At 55.1% G+C, this 15145-nt stretch overlaps 1 long non-coding RNA gene across 1 annotated transcript; it reads left to right on the top strand.

Moving 5' to 3' along the window:
- Positions 1-732: 732 nt before the first annotated feature.
- Positions 733-1601, top strand: LOC113958471. The gene is made up of 2 exons (XR_003531524.1): positions 733-1259; positions 1409-1601. It is a non-coding gene; the product is annotated as an uncharacterized LOC113958471 (long non-coding RNA).
- Positions 1602-15145: the final 13544 nt, after the last annotated feature.

Genomic DNA, 15145 nt, shown 5'->3' with positions numbered 1-15145 from the left:
TCAGCACACCCTAAAAGGGATGGGACACCTCAAAAGGGACAGGACACCCCAAATTCCATCTCCTGTGGAACGATGCCTCGTCCCACCCCAAACTGTGGGAAGCTGAAGGAAAGAGGATTTTGTTTCCTTTCTGAGCATCTCGCAGAAAAACACCTTCCCCGGCCTCTTTAAAACCCAACTGGAGTGTTCATTAGCTGCCCTATTTTTTCAGGTGTATTCTAATAGCACTAATTAACTCGAAGGTAGATTTTAGCACTTCAGCCTCCCTTTCTGCCTTCAAATGCCAAAACAAATCTTGCCATAATTACCAGCAATCCTTTTCATTACCGGCTGCCTAATTATCCTATTAATAGCACATCCTAAGAGACTATATTTGCTTGGCAGGCAAATATTTGTTTTTAAATTAGCAAACACAAAGACAAACTGCTCTGTTTGCCGAAGGATTTTGAAATGCAAAATGGTTTATATTCAGGGAAAAAAACTCCACATTAATCCAAGTCAAACCCAAATGCTTAATCCAGTTGAAGCAGTTGGATCTCTTCAACAAGGGGGGAGGGTCCCTGTGCCAAGGAGGTGTCTGGGGGTACCTGGGCACCATCACCTGTGCCTGGGCAAGAGGTCCTGGTGGTGTCATTGCTCAGGGAGGGATGTAATGCCCAACAAACTGAGGGTGCTGGCACAGAGGGAAGGTGCTGGAAAGGTGGGAGCAGGCAAGAGGATGATGGCATAACAAGAGGATGCTGCCACAGTGGGAGGATGCTCCTGGGGTGGGAGGGTGTTGTGGTTGGTGCTGGGGGGGTGTTGCCATGGCAGGAGGATGTTGTGGTGGTGGTAGGGTGATGTCACAGCAGCAGGATGATGTCACGGTGGGAGGACGTTGCCATGGCAGGAGGATGCTGCCGTGGTGGGGAGCGGGTTGTGACAGGAGGATCCTCTCCAGGTGGGAGGATGCTGCTTCCAGGATGGAAGGATATCGCCGTGGCAGGAGGATGGAAGGTTGCTGTTGTGGCTGGAGGATGTTTTTACGGCAAGAGGATGTTGCCGTGGTAGGAGGATGATGTCACAGTGGGAGGATGCCGTGGCAGGAGGATGCTCTAGCCTCCAGAAAGCCTCGTGTCTCTCTGTAATTTACCCCACCCGGCCGGGAAGATGATGCCATAACGTTTGCTTTTAACAGGGAGCAGAAGTGCTCGCTTGCGGTGTGAAACCCCCCGAGTGATTAGCCAGAAGAGTTAATTATCCTGTCGTTAAGAGGAGAGGTGCTAAAGGGCCTCAGCAATGGGCTCTTGGAGGGCAGGGCACTGGGTATTTCTCAGGGGAGGGCACCGGCTGCTTCCCGGCGGGATGGTGACTCAAACCTCCCTCCTGGAGGGGTGGAGGAAGCCAACACGCTCCTCTGCCTGTGCAGGGAAGGGCTGGCAGAGCCTGTGTGGGAAGCTCCATCCCCAGGATTCAAACCAGAGGAGGATCAATAGATTTATCTGAGCGGAGGAACTCGCTCTGTCAGAGCAGCTGAATTATTTATGGACCTGGAGGGGCCTTTCCCGGGAGGCTGCAGAGCATCCACCTTCACAGCCACAATTACAGCTCTCTTTACAAAACCAACACCTCTTCCCTGTCTTTTTTTTTTTTTTCTTAATATAAAACCCCAACTGTTTCATCCCTGGGTTACAAAAGGAGCAACAAACCCTGAACCTGCCACCCTCTGAGATGAAGGAGGTGAACGGGCAGCGCTCTGCAGCCCTGTGTTCCCACAACCCCAGTGGGCACAGGGAGGCTCCCGGGCTGGAGGGGGGTTCCCACACTCAGGGTGCACATTCAACACAGGCTTGGGCCTGTCCCCAAACCCCTTGTGGTCACCTGTCCTCTCACACCTCCCAAAACCTCCCCCTCCCTCTGCAGCCCGAGGGGGTGAAATGTGTGCCCCTTCTTTCCAGTTTGAGACCAGCCTCCCACGCTGGGGGATCTCAGCCCTGCTGGAGTGGGACAGTGTGTCAGTCTGGATGGGATCCCAGTGCCTGCCACCACAGTGCCATCAGTGCCACCACAGTGCCATCAGTGCCATCAGTGCCACCACAGTGCCATCAGTGCCACCACAGTGCTGCTGCAGTGCCCTGCCTGCAGCAGGCAGCCTTGCCAAGGAGTTCAGGGGAGGTTTTTGGGGATTAGAGGGCCCAGCCATAGGGACAATCAGCCGTGGACCCAAATCCTCTGCCGGGGACCCAAACCCAGCCCCTTCCCGGCACAGCCCGGCCTGGGGGGGCTATCCAGGGACACCCCTCTGAGGGGCAGAATGAGGCCGTGCCTGGGAAAGAAGAGGTTAATCAGCCTGCACAGGGCCTTGCCCGGGTTTCCTTCAATGACTCCAGCCTAAAATCCAGCGGCAGCAGAGCACAAAGGGCTCTGCAACCCATTGTGCCCCGCGGAGACCACCCAGGGGAGGGCGGCAGTGAATGATGCAGCACCGCCCCTGACAGCCTGTTCCCTCCCTCCCTGTGCCCTCCCAGCCTGTTCCCTCCCTCCCTGTGCCCTCCCAGCCTGCTCCCTCCCTCCCTGTGCCCTCCCAGCCTGTTCCCTCCCTTCAAACGCCAAACTCTCTTGCAAAACTGAAGCCCAGGTCCTGCCTCGCTCCCTGGGGCAGAGAAGGGCCGGGGGGGTGATGCTCTTGTGACCCCTCCACCCCACCCGTGGGGTTTCACAGCCTCTGGGCCTCTCAGCCCGTGGCTCAGGTTGACATGGAAGTCCCTTGGCTCTGAAAGGCACCTGTGACCATCCCAAATACTGTCTGACTCCAGCAGTGGGACCTCTGGGACCTGCCAAGCCTTGCTGGAGCAGCCCAGGGATGCTTCCCAAAGCACCAGAGGCTGGTGGGTGCCCAATCTGCATCCCAGAGCATTCCACGTGCATCCTGGATCCAGATCTGCATCCCAGGGCATTCCATGCGCATCCTGGATCCAGCAGTGACTCCTGGATGCCGTGTCCATGGCCACACTGCTTCCAGCCCCGTGCCTGGTGGGAGGAAGCCAAGAGCTGCATCCCTCCTCGAGGACATCCCTGCAGGTCCTGCTGACCCCCACTGCCTTTGGAGAGAGATAGGGCATGGCTGGGCCTGTATCCCCACCATGGAGCCCTGGAATCTGCAATGGTTTGGGTTGGAAAGGACCTTAAGGACCATCTTGTTCCAACCCCCAGAGCATCCCCCAGAGCTCCTGGAGCACCCGGTCCAAACATCCCCTGGAATTCCTGATCAAAACACCCCCTGGAATTCCTGGTCAAAACATCCCCTGGATACCTGACCAGATCATCCCCTGGAGCTACTGTATTCTCTGGCCAAAGCATCCCCTGTATTTCCTGGAGACCCTGCCCAGGGCATCATCTGGAGTTCCTGGAGCTCCTGGATCACCTCCCCAGAGGATTCCCTGGAGCTTCTGGAGTCTCTGCCCAGAGCATCCCCTGGAATTCCTGGAGCCCCATCCAGAGCATCCCCTGGAATTCATGGAGCCCCATCCAGAGCATCCCCTGGAGTTCCCGGAGCCCCATCCAGAGCATCCCCTGGAGTTCCTGGAGCCCCATCCAGAGCATCCCCTGGAGTTCCCGGAGCCCCATCCAGAGCATCCCCTGGAGCTGCCCAGCCCCCTGGTCACCCGCAGCCGGACGAGCAGGGCAGGAGCCCTGTCCGGAGCTCTCCAGCCAAAGGCAAAGGGGAGGAAGCAGCGGCAGAGGAACCCAACCCCTCTCCCACAATTCCCGGGCTCCGTTTCGGCAGATGGCGAGCCGAGGGACGGCCCCGCCCGGGGCTGGGTTTGATGAGCTGTGCACATGTGAAACCCGAACATCTGCAGCGCCATGTGGTGCCAGGAGCGCCCCCCGCACCCCGACCCAGCTAAACACCATCAATTATTCATGACCGAGTTATTTGTGGTGCAAAGGGTCCATCAGCGACTTTGATTAAAAACCCGATGAGTAATGAATATGCAAAAGGCAGCGACTGCTCCGAGGAACAGATTTGTCAAATTGTCCATACTTCATCCACAGGCGAGGAGAACCTCCAGAGGTCCCGGGATTGAAAAACTTCCCCCCGGATCCCGGCACTGTGGGAAGGATGAAGTCCCTCTGCCACACCAACCCCTCCCGTGCATCCGAATGGCAAAATATTTGCGTGTGGAAGCCGAAGTGAGGGCAGTGAGGAGAGGGGCACGCACACGAGAGGAAATGTGATTTTAATTCACATTGTGACTCCGCAGCCATTTAATTATTTTAATTAGGCTTAATTAGTGGTAAATTTACAATGATATGCTTGATACCTGGCATTAAATCTTTCATGCATAAATGTTTTGTTAAAATGAGAAAATAGGCACGTGGCATCCTGCCAGCAATTAGTGCTGAATGCGCTAATGAAAGATTACGGCTCTGCCGTGATTCCTGGTGACAGGAGCCGGGGGGGCCCCACCGGGAACAATCACCCGGCACCTGCAGCTCTGCCACTGCCTCCAGCCCGGCAGAAAGGCATCCCCGGGGGACTGCTGGTGGCCCCACAGGTGGCCCAGGAGGGTGTGGCCACCGGCTCCCACCCCAGGGCAGGAGAGGGATCACCCAGCACATCCCCCTTCTTCCCGACCCCTGCAGACTGGTCCCTCTCTGCACCTCCATCTCCATCCCAGAGACTCTGCTGTCCCCCTCTCCCGGCCTCTCCAGGGTCTTGGGAAGGAATTCCTGGCTAGGAGGGTGGGGAGGCCCTGGCACAGGTTGCCCAGAGAAGCTGTGGCTGCCCCTGGATCCCTGGAAGTGTCCAAGGCCAGGTTGGACGAGGCTTGGAGCAACCTGGGCTGGTGGGAGCTGTCCCTGCCCATGGCAGGGGGTGGAATAAGATGTTCATTAAGGTCCCTTCCCACCCAAACCATTCCAGGATTTTCTGATGGTTCTATGACTGCTCAAAATCCCTCAGGGGTGGGTGTGTGCATCCTAATTTCCTAGGAAAGCCTCACATTTGGACTGTACTCCACAAACACCCCAACCCCACAGTGTGGAACAAAGGAGCTGCTCAGGCTCTTCAGGAGAAGAGTTTATTGGCATCTTCCCCCCAGATCAGGGTCTCCTGAATTTCTAAAGCTCCAGGGAAGGGCAGCTGGACAACCAGGAGGCTGCTCCGGGACCAGGTGAGGAGAGGGATTAGGAAGGGAATTAAGTCTCTGCACAGAATCAGCTCACAGAGCAGTCCCAGATATGGTTGCCCAATGTTTCAGTTACAAACGTGCTAAAAATCCCAGGAAGATGAATTCCAGTGTTTCCCAACTACAGTTAAGTGCACCGGGAGGGTATTAACTCCCTCCCATCCCTATTGATCTTCCTGTCTCCCGCTACTACTGGAAACAATTAGAGGTCAATAAGCAACATGAGCTGAAATCCACAGCTGCCAGATAAACCATTTGGAAATATTTCCTTGCCCTTCTCCACCGGTGGGTCTGTCAATACCGCCATCAAATATTTTTTATGGAAAAGGACGGTTCTTAGAAAATCTATCTGTGCTGTCTCAGGGCCCGGGAGCAGAGCAGATGAATCCAGAGGCTGCTCCCAGCCCTCGGAGCGAAACCCGGAGTACAAATGGCAGCGAGACTCTGCTCCAACAGCCCCATCCGTCCTGGAGCCGCGCTAACGCAGTTACCCTCGCCGTGACCCCGCTGCGCCGGGAGAAATCCTTCTCCCAGGGCAGCCAAGGAGGAAATCAGGGCACGGGAAGGTGGGAGGCAGGTTGGGAATGGCAGATGGGCAGCGAGCCCCTGCCTGCGGACGGGGAGGGGGGAACGCGGAACCGCGGCGCCGCTGCAGGGGCTGGGGGGGGATGTGGGTTTGGGGGCTGGGATGTCCCTGTGTGCTGCTGGGGGCATGGGGGGGCTCCGTGTGGGATGCAGGTGTTGGACTCCGTGCTGGAAGCTGTGTGGGATGCAGGTGTTGGACACACAGGTTGGATGCGTGCGTTGGATCCATGTATTGGGTACATGCATGGGATGCACGTGGATGCACGTTGGACACACGTGTTGGATGCATCCATGGGGTACATGGATTGGATGCACATGTTGGATCCATGCAGCGGATGCACATGTTGGATCCATGCACGGGGAACATGCACTGGATGCACACGGATAAACCTATTGGATATGTGTTGGATGTATCCATTGGGAACATGCATTGATGCACATATTGCATACATGAATTGAGTGCACGTATGGGAGACACAGTGGGAACGTGGATTGGATCTGTGTGTGGGATGCACATGTGGGATACAGGCACTGGGAACATGCACTGGATTACATGGATGCACATGTTGGACATGTGTTGGATACATGCACTGGATTCACATGGATGCACATGTTGGATGTGTGTTGGATACATGCACTGGAACATGCACTGGATTACATGGATGCACATGTTGGACGTGTTGGATGCATCCATTGGGTTCATGCACTGAACACACATGTTGGATGCCAACCCTGGGTCCGTGTTGGGTGCACAGGGACACCCCAGGAGCGGAGGTGCAGGAACACCACGGACCCAGCACAACGCCCCGGGATCTAATTCATCTCCTGCAGAGTTATCCAACCCGAGGAGATGCAGTTCCTGCATTAAAACCCCGGGAAGGCTCCCAGACGTGACAGATTTACTGACGCAGGAGTCACCGCGGAGCCATCGAGCACGTTCGGCTCAATCCCGTCAGGAATCATTCATGGTACATTTAGTGGCTCTGGGATGAATGGGCTGGAGCATCCAGCTGCCATTTATCTCCTGCTTTCCCTGCTTGTTAACTCCTCCTCCCTGAGCTCGGCTGTCACCACATTCCCACCCCGATCCACCCGGCAGCCGTGTGGGATGGGAGAGCTGTGCCGATGGAGCTGGTGCTGCAGGGGAGGGCAGGGCTGGGGACAGGCAGCCCCCCCCCCATTCCCACTGCCAGAGGGACATCTCCGGACACGCAGGACCCTCTGCCAGCTGAGCCAGCACGTGGGCAGGTGCTGGGAGGGGTGTCCCAGTGATCCCTCCTCCACTCCCACACCTCCATCTACATCCTTGGAGCCACCCCAGAGCCATCCCTGACCTCCCACCCCAGCGCTTCTCCTTCCCAAGGGCTTTGGGGCTGGTTCCTCAGGGTGCTGGCTGGTGGGACACCACCCCCTCCTGCCATCTCTCCAAGGCTCAGGAATGGCTGGTGGTCCATTTGGAACCATAGGATCACGGGATGGGTTGGGTTGGGAGGGACCTTACAGACCATCTTGTTCCACCCCCTGCCATGGGCAGGGACACCTTCCCCTAGCCCAGGTTGCTCCAAGCCCTGTCCAACCTGGCCTTGGAGACTTCCAGGGAAGGAGCAAGTTTGTCCCCGTTTCCCTGCAAAGGGCTGAGCCAAACCTCCAAACACTGACTCCAGGAGCCTCTGTTGAATCAGCCCCTTGAGCCTTTTCCCGGCCAGATTCCTTTCCGAATATCCCCCAAATCCCCTCTGCCCTCCATCCCCTCTGCTCCTGCCTGGCTCCAGGCATTGTGGGATCTCTGACACTTCCCACCCCAGCCCTGCAGTGCTGTGGGGTATCCCGCAGGTGAGCAGCATTCCAGAGTGATGGAATCAAAGGAAACCTCTTCCTAAATCGCCCTTTTCCCCCCAGAGCTGGGTTTGGCGCTTCCATAACTGCAGCCACATCCTCCCCATCCCGTGCCTTGCTGCTGCTGGTGCATCTCCACAGTCTGAGCACGTCCCCCACAGCCCCTCTGTGCAGGCAGTGGCTCATTATGGGTTTTCTGTTCCCAGTCAACCCCTGGGCTCGGCTCCATCGATCCCTCACCCTCCCAATACCTGGAATTTGGGCAGGGAGGGAGCTGTGCATCTGCGCCCACGTGCCACTGGGAGCAATTTTGTCAACAGCACTTTAACATCCAAGTGATTCTCATCACAGCTGGTGCCAGGGGCGCTGGGAGCGGCAATAAAAAGGGGTTTATAAAATAAATTACCTCAAATTTGCATACAGTGTGGATAACAGCACACACTGACACGGACACCGGAGACTCCTCCATCCAGGGCTGCTCTGACAGCAACAAGGACAACAGTAAACACTGGAAAAGCTCTTCCCCTGCTTATACCCAATGGCAAACAAGGGCTGGAGCAGAAAACTGAGCAGTTCTTCATTAAAAACTGATTTCAGAGTCCAGCCAGGTCCAGGTCAGGGAGCAGAACAGCATCTGCCTCTTGGAGGTGAGGACACAGGGAGGGAGGACATGGCAGCCCCCTTACTCCATGTCTGCTCCATGTTTTCTCCATGATTTCTCCATGTCTGCTCTGTGTCTGCTCCCTGTCTGCTCCATGCTCACTCCACCAGTGGTCCTCAAACTCCCGTCAGCACCTCACCCCACCTCCATTATTCACCAGTGAACCCACAGGCACCTTCTGGAGAACAGAAGGCTCCAGGGAGGCCTGAGAGCCCCTTCCAGTGCCTAAAGAGGACTTTGGCAAGGTTGGAAAAGCTTCCTGGCAGGTTTCTTTGCCAAAAAAGCACCAGGCACTCCCAAACCTCAGGGCTGGAGCATCCCTCGTGCCCCAGAATGCAGAGCTCCAAGGGAACCTGCTCTTCCAGACCAACAATGTAATTTTCTTTCCCAAACTCCCGATATATTGGAGTAGGACCAGCTTGCTGGAGGCTCATCCATCAGCTGCTGTTTCATTATTAAAGCCTGGGTGGGTATTTTGGAGGATTGGCTATGGATAAACCATGGCACGTGTTCTGCCTCCAGGCTTTGGGATGCTTGGAGTGACTTGGCCACGTGAGGTGAAAACAAGCAAAAAGTATTCCTACCTGGATGCTTTGGTTTGACACACTCCAATTGTCCTACTTCTGTTCCTCCTAAAGAAATCCTTGGCAAAGAGAAAAAGTGCACCTTGGAATTGTCCACATCCACAGCTTTCCTGGATTTAAACAGGAAAGAGAAAAGACAATTCAGTGACTGGTTATTTTGGGGAACAACAGCCCCAGGAAGGGTTGGGGACATCACCAGCCTGCAGATAAACCTGGGAAAACCCCACCTAACCCACCCCACAGCCCAAGGCTGGGGTACCCAAACGGTGCAGGAGCCCCTGGAGCGTTGGTTCTGCAGGAAAAAAACAAGGATATTTTTGGATACACACACTGAGACCCAAAGCTGGACATCTTAAAATGCCAGAGCTCCCAGTGCCAGCCTGGAGCAGGATCCCATGGAGCTGAGCTGGGCCCTGTGGGACACAGAGAGTCCTTGGGAGCTCCCACAGCAAATGTCACCGTTTGGGGGGAAGAGCCTGTTTGACCAACAGCACACCCGGAGCTCACAGCAGCTCTGCAATCCCAAAAACAAACTCACAGCGAGGGTTCACTGTCTGACTAAGGGAGGGCTCCCAGGGAGGAGATGGCCCTGCAGAATCCTGGGGATTTGCAGAGTGACCGGGGGAGAGGGATGGTGAGTGCAGGCTGGGAGTGTTGGGGGCTTGATGGCAAAGACTGAATTTGGCCATTCCGAGGAGAAATTCCCTCTCCCCAGAGCAGCCCCTCTGCAAACACCAGGATGCTGCTTCAGGGAATGGGATGAGGGAGCTCTGCCAAATTCAGACACAATTTTGAAAGCGTAGAATTGTGGAATTGTGGAATCCCAGAATGGTTTGGGTTGGAAGGGACCTTAAAGCTCATCCCATTCCACCCCCTGCCATGGGCAGGGACACCTTCCATTAGCCCAGGTTGCTCCAAGCCCTGTCCAACTTGGCCTTGGACACTTCCAGGGATGTATTCTTCCTGGGAAGGGTGTTCAGGAGCCCCTGGACTCACTGGGGGGAGGACCCCAGCCCTGAGTATCCCCCCAGCTCTGTGTATCCCTCCCAGCCTCCTGCATCCCCTCCTCCCCGTGCATCCCTCCAGCCCCTTGCACCCCCGGCTCCCTGTATCCCCCCAATCCCTGTGTATCTCCTCATCCCTGTGTATCCCCCCATCCCTGTGAGTCCCCCCACTCCTGTCCATACCCCGACTCCACCTCCAGTCCAGCAGCCAAGCTGGGAGTGTTGATCTGCCCCCACGCCCCCAAACCCCCCAGTCCTGTCTCCCAGCTGAGAGCAACCAGCCCCTCTCAGGAACAGCCCCTCTGGAAAGCTTGGGGTTAAACCCATCCCATTCAAAAGGCTCCTTATGGAAAAAACAACATTATTTACAGCTTCTCCCTCCTCCGGGGGGAATTTGCAGCCACATCATTAAGCACAGAGAAAAGCCTTTAACCAGGCTGGGCTGGGGCATTCACAGCCCAAGGGGGACAGGGCTGGGGGTCCCCATCAATGGGATCTGGGTGAAAAGGGGAGAATCCCAGAGCGGCCCCATCCTCGGGAGCCACACGGGGCTGAGTGACCCTGACAGCACCGGGACACGGAGCCGATTTCCCGCCTGGCTGGAGGACACCCGGGAGCTCAAAGGGAGGCACACCCAGAAAAACCAACATCCCTCCCCCTGGGCCCTCCAGCCCCACATCCTTCTGCTCTCCCTGCTGTCCACCCTCAACACCAGGAAGATGTGGAGCTGTTGGAGTGAGTCTGGAGGAGGCCACGGAGCTGCTCCCAGGGCTGGAGCCAGGCTGGGAGAGCTGGGGGGGTTCACCTGGAGAAGAGAAGGATCCAGGGAGAGCTGAGAACCCCTTCCAGGGCCTAAAGGGGCTCCAGGAAAGCTGGAGAGGGACTGGGGACAAGGGATGGAGGGACAGGACACAGGGAATGGCTTCCCCCATTAATAAATGGGAGACTGGGAAGGAATTCCTGGCTGTGAGAGTGGTGAGGCCCTGGCACAGGTTTCCCAAAGAAGCTGTGGCTGCTCCTGGATCCCTGGAAGTGTCCAAGGCCAAGATGGTGCCGGCTTCTTCTGAGGGGAGTTTCTCCTTCCTGCTAGCTTTAGTTGAGGACAACATCCCAGGTGGAATAAACTGGTGGTTTCTTTAGTGATGACAAAAACGAGCCCTCCTTCCAGCAGCAGGGCTGGAGCACCGTGGGCTCCTTTTGGATGGAAGGATGGTGGAAGGAGAGATTAAATCCATCCTCCCAGGGCACTCCTGAGAGCTGGTGGTTTACATCACACAGCCAAGAGCTGCTGCAGCCCCCTGCAAAATGCTGTGTTGCTGGACCCCGTTAATCCCTGTGCTCCCCCTCCGGAGCACAGCCTGGCTGATGTGATTGGGATCCAACTCGGAGAGATCCACCACTCCCACCCCGAGGGGCAGCGTGAGAGCCTGGACAGGGCTCCAGGGACAACCCACAGGCCAGGCACTTCTCCTGAAAATGGTTGGAATGATTCCATTTGGTGCCAGCCCGGGGTGCAGAGCTGCTCTGCCAGGGGGAGCGATGCAGCGCCTGCCCCGTCAATGGGCCACAGAGCCTTGATTAACTGTGTTAATTAGGGCAGCAGGGGAAGCTCAGGGGTGAGAAACACTATAAATCTCCTCCTGCAGAGGAGAAAATAATTCTTGATTGATTTTAGGTGGCTGGGGAGCAATCTGGGAGGTGAAGGGCTCTGGGAGCAGTTCTTCCTTCCAGGTAACCAAACAGCACCGACCTGTCTGTGCCTGGGGGAGAGGAGCAGGTGATGCCCCACATGTGCTTCTCCAGCTTCTTCACCACTGGCCAAAGCAATCACACAGCTGTTTTCCACACCTCTTTCTCCAAGCTTTGGCGATTCCCTGGAGATCAGAGGGATCCTGCTCTGGGTCATGAAGTGCAGACAACAGAAAGGTGTGTTTGTGTGGGTAAAATGAGGATACTGGGATTCAAACGAGCTGCCCTGAGCTGGGACCCAGCCAGCCCTTCTCCTGGGGATTCCCCCTGGCACTGACACATGTCACTACTCCCAAAATAATTTCCAGGGCACCTGAGCACTCCTGAGCTGCACCAAGACACGCTCTGGAATGTGCCCTGATCCCGGAGGCAGCACTAAATCACCCCCTCCCTCGTGTTGTGTATCAGAGGTGGAACAGAGCCACAGCACTTGGATGTGGATTTGGACAGTCCCTGATTTAGGAGAGGGTTGGGTTTCCTTCAAATCCCATCAGACACACGGGCACTGGGGGGTTGGTTTTCCAGGAGCTGGGAAAAAATAGAAAGCAGCTCAAAAGGAAGGAGAAGAACAACTTTCTTCTCAGGCCTCCTTAACGTGGCTCTGAAGGCAGAAATCACTCCAGAGATCCTTTAGACATGCTTAGCTGATAATTTAAGCTTATAATTAAAAAATGATTTATTGACATAAGCTTTAGTGGAAAATGATGTTAGAGTTTCATGTTAAATCCATAAAAGTCCTCATTCACATCCTTTAGACTCAAGGATTATTTATAACGAGCCCTTTATACCTCCAAGGGGTGGGGTGGGAGGGAAAGCTCTGTACCTGCTCCATTTCCCCCAGGGGGATAAATCCTTCTCCATTAATCCTCAGGCAGGATGGGACTGGAGGAACCACTTCAGCTTCACACTCCATCCCACGTGCCCTTCTTCACTGCACCAGGATTCCCACTGCTCCTCAGAGGAGGCAAATCCGAGAGCCTGAGCTCCCTGCAGGGTGCTGGCTGTGGCATCCCAGCTCGGAGCAGGATGAGAGCAGCCCCTGGAATCAGGACAAACAGGGGAGGCACAAAGAATTAAGTGTTAAAGGTGACAAACAGGCCAAGGGAAGTGATTTTCCCCCTCTGCCCCGCTCTGGTGGGACCCCCCCCTGCAGAGCTGCCTCCAGCCCTGGGGAACAACATCCAAAGGACGTGGAGCTGCTGAAGAGAGTCCAGAGGAGGCCATGGAGCTGCTCCCAGGGCTGGAGCCCCTCTGCTCTGGAGCCAGGCTGGGAGAGCTGGGGGGGTTCTCCTGGAGAAGAGAAGGATTCAGGGAGAGCTGAGAGCCCCTTCCAGGGCCTAAAGGGGCTCCAGGAGAGCTGGAGAGGGACTGGGGACAAGGGATGGAGGGACAGGACACAGGGAATGGCTTCCCAGTGCCAGAGGGCAGGGATAGATGGGAGACTGGGAAGGAATTGTTGGCTGTGAGGGTGGGGAGGCCCTGGCACAGGTTGCCCAGAGAAGCTGTGGCTGCCCCTGGATCCCTGGAAGTGTCCAAGGCCAGGCTGGAGCCACCTGGGCTGGTGGAAGGTGTCTCTGCCCATGGCAGGGGGTTGGATGGAGACGGGCTTTAAGGCACTTCCACTCCAAACCATTCCAGGTTTCCAGCTCTCCATGATTCTCTAACAGGTGCCAGCGGGAGGAGGACTCCCCATCCTTCTGAGGACACAGCTCACAGCCCACTGAGCTTACAGCACCTCCAAGAACAGAGTTTCCCTCCCCAGTGACACCCCCCAGGCCACAGGAAGGTGACAATTAGAGCCAACATCCCTCTCAAGGTAAGGAAAACATTTTCCTGCAGAGCTCACACCTCTCTGCGAGGCGGGAGGAAACCCCGGGAGAGGCGGCGATGGCAGCAGAGTTACTCCTGTTTCCTTTTTATCGGTTGTTTTAGGTCAAAGTCTTCCCTCTCCATGCTCTGTCAACAGAGGGATGCAGGGGGGAGGCTCACACGTGACTCTTTGCCGAGCAGCAGCTGCGTGTGACTCGACTTTCCTCGGCGTTTACTCTGCGTGGTGCCCACAAATCCACCTGAAGGGAGAAGGTAAATATTTCCCGAGCTGCCGCTCTCCCCGAGGAATGCTTGCACATCACTCAGCTCGGCTGGAAATGAATCACCTCTCAAATATTTGCTTTATCTCACCTTACCGTGTAATTACCACCTCCACTCCCCCAGCAGCTGTAGTTTGCGAGCATTAAATAGTTGGCTCGAAACCCACGCGGAGCCAGAGGAGCCTGAAAGTGCTGGAGTTGGATTGTGTGGGAAGGAAGAGCCCGGACTACAACTTCCATCATGCACTTTTTCCCCCCGGGACCTGCAGCCTATCCCCGATCCCAGCTTTGCTCCGAGCCCCAAACCTGCCCGAAATCAAGATACCCCCCCCCCCCAAATTCCCAATCCAGGGGATTCCCTGCTCAACCCCCTGCAGCAACACCAACCTTCCTCATCCTCATTGTTGGAAAAGTTGTCTCCCAGCAGCCTCTAAAGCGAATTATGTAGCTTTAATTAGTATTTAATTTAGATCAGAGAAGATAACGATTACATGTTTACTAAATATCAATTAGTTATTGAAGATCTGTTTGTCGCAGCTCCCGATACACGGAGATGTGTATCAGCCCTCCCTTAAACCTCCATAAATCTGTGGATTCTTAACAAACAATCAGCTGTTAAAACACAACGGCTCTTCCAAGAGATGAAATGAGAAGATTACCCAGGGCCAGGGCGGGATTGGGATGCTGGATGAGGGAGAGGAGCGGCGGAGGGGCCGGGAAGTGTCATCCCACCTCCTGCTTCTCCAGCAGGACCCAGCGCCGGGTGGTCCGGGCTGTCCCGAGCATCCTCCTCCTCCAGGGGCTCTCCTGGGCCTTAAAGGCACTCGAGTGTGAGGCTGGGGATGAAACCGATGCTCCAGCAGCAGGACGGGGACGAGAGGGGACTGTCACAAACAATGACTTTCTTTATCCCTCTGCGTTTTGTTCCCATGGCACGAAGGTCAGGAGGAAAGTAGATTTATTAAAGCATAAACAAACTGCATAAATGCTTATGGTAATTCCACTTCCGTTAAAAATAGCGGTTATTTTTAAAGCTACTTTAAATTATCTCCTTTCTAATGAAAACTCACATGTAATCTGTTAGTGAGGGATGTCTGTTGAACCATGAATTATTCAAAGAAGTCTCTGTTCTGTTATCTGGAGCCTCTGGAGATTATTCCCACCATTGTCCGTTGTGATGGGTCATTATGCACTCTGTGAATTTAATCTTTTAGGCTATCCAGCAGCACAGAAAAAATGTATGAATAACAATTTTCCTGTAATAACCTTCAACTAACCTTTCAACCAGAGTGAGTAATTCCAATCCTATTTTCACATCAATAGAAGAGTCAAAGCCAGGCAATTATCTCTTATCTGTTCCATAACCCTCCCCCTTTAATTTTTAAAAAGGATGTTAAAGCACTTACTGGAGGCAAGAAGAAGAAAGGAGGTTGGGATGAAGTGCGGGCAAATTTCGATGAGCAGT

This window comes from Corapipo altera, unplaced genomic scaffold, assembly GCF_003945725.1.
Source record: "Corapipo altera isolate COAL_440 unplaced genomic scaffold, ASM394572v1 349, whole genome shotgun sequence".
Classification (NCBI taxonomy): Eukaryota; Metazoa; Chordata; class Aves; order Passeriformes; family Pipridae; genus Corapipo; species Corapipo altera.
The sequence above is the reverse complement of the archived record's forward strand: the minus strand, read 5'-3'. Positions and strand labels throughout refer to the sequence as shown.